Raw genomic sequence first — 6,000 nt, 5'->3', positions numbered from 1 at the left:
AGAGTGATGGATGAGGGGTGCCAATCAAACAGCTGCTTTGTCCTGGATGGTGTCAAACTTCTTGAGTGATCTTGAAGCTGATGTTAAGAGTTACAAATACAATGAAAGACTTGAGAAATTGGGAATATCTTGTTAAACATATTTAGGTCATTTGGTAACTGTATTCAAAATTCAGAAGGAATGTGAGAGAGTAGATAATAAGAAACTGTTTTCAGTGATTGCAGGAAAACTATACAGAGCCTAACCTCTCCCAATAAAATCAAATTAGTTCCTCCAGAAAAATGCAGTGAGTGGCCGATAGTTATATACAGGTGATAAGAGTGACCATTAACTACTGGACCAGAGTGAAATTCCATCAGGTTCACTATTGATCTTTAGGGAAGGAAATCAGCCATTCTTATTGGTTTGGGCCTATACGTGACTCCAGACCAATGTGAAGGATAGTTACACACAGATGTATACACATCAGATCCATAGCACCAATTCCAGTCATTTACAGCAGTGTGTCACCAGACTTGATTGACAAGGGACACAAGAGACTGCAGATGCTGGAATCTGGAGCAACACACAAAACACTGGAGGAACTCAGGGTTGATCCCCTGAATTCCTCCAGTGTTTTGATTGACAGGGGAGTTAGCCAATGATCTTTGCTTGTCTACAGGACATGGGCACCGCTGACTATCCCCAGCATTATAGTCCATCATAATTGTCCCTGAACCGTGGGGCTATGGTCACCAGGCCAGATTGACAGGGGAATCAGCCAATGACCTTTGCTTGTGGACATTGCTGACTATCCGCACTTTTATAGTTCTGAACTGAGGGGCTTTCAGAGGGCAGCTAAGAGTCAACCATGTTGCTGCAGGTCTGGAGTCACATATAGGCCCAGACCAGTAAGAATGGCTTACTGGGTAAGAATGCCAGATTTCCTTCCCTGAAGCACATTAATGAACAAGATGGAATATTACTATGGTCTGGTGGTTTTCTGCTCACTGTTACTAAGGTTAGCTTTTGAAATCCAGATTTAATTACTTCAATTTAAGTTCTCTAGTTACCATCGTGGGATTCAAACACATCTCTGGATCAATATCCAAACCTCTGTAAACCAATCCAGTAACATAACCACTACACCAACAAGCCCCATGCATTCCAATGCAATTCTTTATCTCTGTTTCTCTCTCCTTTTCCTGCCTCGGTGTCAGTTTAGCAGCATCACAACAACTGCATTAGCAGCTCGCGAAGAAACAGAGGAAACCAATCAATACCTTTCCAGTTTGCAGAGGTTAGATTGTGGTTCGCATCACAATCAGTGCCACCTCCTCGTTGCTCATTAACCCCAGGGGCACAGAGGATGAAGAGGGGGCACTCACACATCCTGTCTCTCTTTAACCCCCTCAGCCTGCTGCTTGTTCTAAAGGGCACCTTCCCCTCTAGGTCTCTGCAGGCGATGCTGACAGCTAGGCAGCTCGCTAGCTAAATCCAGATGTCCCTTCCATGCCACAAGCACGGGGGATCTTGGGAAAGGGAGGGATCTCTTCCCAGTGTTCACCCTTGACCCCAGGAATTGGGAGGGTGGAGTGGGGGTAGGGATCGGACAAAAATGTAAGAATGGGAAAGTCCTCTAGACACTAGGTGGTAAGCAACACCCCACGAGAAAGATCTTTGGGATGTTTAAGAGAAACTAGAATTTGCCCCTAAAATTCAGTGTTTCCTAATGGATGTGTTAGACAGGTGTTCCAGAGGGTGCAAGCAACCAAAGCCTAGTGCTGGTGAAAGGGCTTTGCACTTTCCCATGCTGGAAAATGTGTTGCCTGGGTCTGGTCTAGGGGTTCAATGGGAAAGCAAAGGTCTGAGGATGATGGAGTGAGGGTTGGGAGTGAGATGATGCTTGGGTCGGTAGTGGGCACTACCCGGTCCGGGCTCAGGGGATCTGGAAATGCGGAGGCTGGGAACCATGATGAGGGAATTGGGGGATCGGAGAGCAAGGCCTGGAACCCTGGTTGGCTCCGGGGATTAGTTGAGCCAGGGCTTGGACCTTATGGGACCGGGAGTGAGATTGGAGAGTAGGGGACTGCGAAAGTGTTGGCACCACATTGATCGGATTGGGGAGGGATAGAGGATGGGAGTGAGACATCCCCTATCAGCGTCCCAAACCAGTGCCTGGATCAATTTGGTTCAATTTCCCCCATGTCTTCAGCCATCTCTTGGGATCGAGGATAACTTGCTTCCAAAGTCAAAGTGGAGTTTATTGTCATATGCACAAGTTCAGTGAAAAACTTACTTGCAGCAGCGTCACAGGCACATAGCATCAGATACGTAACATTCACAAGAAAAACATCAGTTAACAAAATAAATTATACGAGAAAGAACAATTAAACAACAAAAAAGCAAAGTCCATTGTAGTGCAAAGTGGTCATAGTATTGCTATACTGAGGTAGTGATTAGGGTTGTGAAGATTAGGGCTCAATCCCTTTCTGTGCGTTCTGAGGTGACCAATGAGGCCTGCAGGTTCTTCCACAGATGGGGCAGGACGTGGTGCACTCCTGACGTCGCTTCCAGTGGGGCTGCGTGCACCTGATGCACGGACTCGAGGTTCTCAGTACCATCTCAAATATTCCAGCTCCACTTTGAGTGCTCGTGGGCCAGTTGGTGGAGAGGTTGCATTTATTGAAAGGAACCCTTGAGAACTTTCTTGGACCTTTTCCTCAGTCTGCCTGATAATCTCTTCCCATGAGCTCGGAATAAGATGTCTGTTTTGTGGACCAAGTGTCTGCCATGTGACGGGAGTGGTCTCTCTGGCAGAGCTAACCAACCTCAATAGGGCCCCAATGGCAGGGGCGTTGGCCTGGCAGTGGACGTACGCTTCCAGTGGATTTGGAGCAGGCAACGGTAACCTTTGCATATGTTTGGTCAATGACAGTGCAGCACTCCCTCAGTACTGCCCCTCTGACAGTACAGGGCTCCCTCAGCACTGCCCCCTCGGACAGGGCGGGGCTCCCTCAGCACTGCCCCTCGGACAGGGCGGGGCTCCCTCAGTACTGCCCCTCGGACAGGGCGGGGCTCCCTCAGCACTGCCCCCTCGGACAGGGCGGGGCTCCCTCAGCACTGCCCCCTCGGACAGGGCGGGGCTCCCTCAGCACTGCCCCCTCGGACAGGGCGGGGCTCCCTCAGCACTGCCCCCTCGGACAGGGCGGGGCTCCCTCAGTACTGCCCCCTCTCCCATCACCCGCCTGTGCACGTCGCTCAGCACTGCAGTGAGGGTGTCCTCCTGCAGTTTCTGCTCAAGCCTCTGGATTGGGGCCCGGAACCCAGAAAGCCCGGGGACCCGGGCAGCAGCAGACCTTGTGCAGTCCTGGACTGCCGGCTCAGTGTCAGCGAGGCACCCTCGACAAAAACTACCCCTCAACCATCTGCATCTTTCACTGACACCCTCCACACGTTATGTGACTACATCCCGACACAGCCGACTCTCCTAAATGTCATGTCTTTCTTTTATAATTCCGGGTGTCCATTCCGATTTGCTTTGCACGGTTGGTCTCTCTCTCTCCCTCCCCCTATAACATGGCGACAGGACGGAGCAGCGGACTGACAGTGATTCCCCTCCTCAGCGAGCGAGGAGACAGCACAGACTTTCATTAACTAGCTGCCAGTGAGCACTAAACCTCTCTGCATTCAATTAACTTTGCAGCCGTCAGCAGCTCGCTCCCCGGGGAGCTACCGAGTTGGACACGGCTGGAGATTGTGCATTAATGCTGGGATCCCCACATTCTTGCGACGCCCGGTTTCTGAGCATCGATTCAAGAATTCCAATTATTTTCACCCTGTGAATGCCAATTGCACCAAAATCCCGGATTTTCAAATCGGCGCTGGGACTCCTAACCGCTGAATTCCTTGCATTATCCACTCTTAACCGCCGACTTCACTGATCGGACAAACAGGAGTAGAGTATTCCCAAAAATTGGTGTCCCGTGATACAATTAGGACCCCGGTGTACGGTCATGGACTGACAGGCGTCACGCCTCAGAAACTCTCTGAAACACCATTTAAAGAGGCACTCCCGGATGCCGAGTGAATCGCTTGTGGGGTCACCTTGTACTCATTCTCTGTTTCTCAGAGAACGTTTCAGCAGACAAGTCTAGGCTGGTGTTAATGGGGTCGGCGCTACACTGTCGGTGGTGCTGCTCTCAAATGAACGCACAACCCATCTCCGGAAAAAACACCTGTCGTCTCGTCCCGGAGAAACAGACTATCTGGTCATTATCACATTGTGGGATCTCACTGTGCACAAACGCGCTGCCATGATTCCTGCAACATGCTCTACACTTTAAAAGCAATACATTGAGTGTAAGGTGCTTCGGGACAACCTGATATTGGTGAAAGGTGGTGTAGAAATTGCTAATTCTGTCTCTCACAGAGAGTCAAGCCTAACTTGGTCGACAAAGCTCTCTGCACATTCAGTTGATCATAAGGTCATGGCCACTGAAAACTATCTGTGGTGTCACTGCACCAACAGCCAAAGGCAGATACCACTGGACCACAACTACAGGCAAGCCCAGTCTGAAACTACATGATCATATGGTCACAGTTCAAAACTGACCCAAATAGACAGGTAAGTGAGGAAGGCATTTGGCATCGGTCAGGGCATTGGGTACAGGAATTGGGACATCACATTGCAACTGTACAAGTCATTGGTGAGACCACACTCAGAGTATTGTGTGCAGTTCTGGTCGCCAAGCTGTAGGAAGGATGTCATTAAGCTGGAAATGATTCACGAGGATGTTACTGGGACTGTAGGACTTGAGTTATAAGGAGAGGCTGGTTAGGCAGGGACTTTTTTCCCTGGAGCATAGGAGACTGAGGGGTGACCTTATAGAGGTGTATAAAATCATGAGCGCTGTAGATAAAGTGGATTAAAAACATAGAACAGTACAGCACAGAACAGGCCCTTCAGCCCACAATATTGTGCTGACATAACGAATCCCTCCTACCCGCAGAATGCCCATATCCCTGCACTTTCCTCTTATTCATGTGCCCATCCAAGCCCCTCTTAAAAGCCCCCAATGAATTTGCACAGTCTTTTTCCCAGGCTAGGGAAGTCTAAAACTAAAGAATGTGGATTTAGGTGAGAGGGGAAAGATTTAGAAGGGACCCAAGGGACAACCTTTTCACACAGAGAGTGGTGGGTATATGGAACAAGCTGCCAGAGGAAGCTGTAGAGGCAGGTACAATTACAACGTTTAAAGGAAATTTGATCAGGTACATGGAGAGAAAAGGTTGAGGGGGATATTGGCCAAATGCAGGCAAATGGGACTAGCTCGGATAAACATCTTGGCTGGCATGGACGAGTTGGGCCTGTTTTCATCTGTATAATTCTATGACTAAATAGCAAGGTCTCATTGCAGAGTAGGAGGTTGTTTCTCTGTGAAGAGATGACCAAATAGTCCCCCACAGTCCTCATAAAGATTCCTTTGCAAATACAGATCCAAATCCCTTTTGAAGAGATCAGGTGACTTGAGACAACCGTACCATAATCTGACAGGGGAACAATTCTACCACAAGTATGAACCTTTGGAATTCTCTAGCTGCGGATACTCTTCATTCAAGGCTGAGACTGGCAGATTTTGGGAATTGAGAGGGAATGTGGATTTGAGGTAGAGGATTAGCCACGATCTTTCTGTAAGTGGAGCAGGATCGAGGGTGAAAATAGCCAATCTCTGCTTCTGCTTCGTATGTCCTTTAGAAGCCTAAATTGGGTCAGGATGGCAGATTTCCTTCTCTAAATGGAGATTAGCAAACCCATTGGGTTTTCATGGTAATCCAGAAGATACAAGGTCACCTGTACTGATTCCAACTCTATTTCCAGATGTATGTAGTGCCAGGATCTGTCCTCACACTTGCTGGATGGTTAATCCAGTAACCACTACACCACTGCAACTGAAGCAACGCCTTCAGAATAAGAGGACAGTGAAGAAAATAGGGAAGGAAGTTGGGCCAAGTTGGGTT

The sequence above is a fragment of the Pristis pectinata genome, chromosome 33 (assembly GCF_009764475.1).
Source record: "Pristis pectinata isolate sPriPec2 chromosome 33, sPriPec2.1.pri, whole genome shotgun sequence".
In the NCBI taxonomy this organism is placed as follows: domain Eukaryota; kingdom Metazoa; phylum Chordata; class Chondrichthyes; order Rhinopristiformes; family Pristidae; genus Pristis; species Pristis pectinata.
This window is presented reverse-complemented; position numbering follows the sequence as displayed.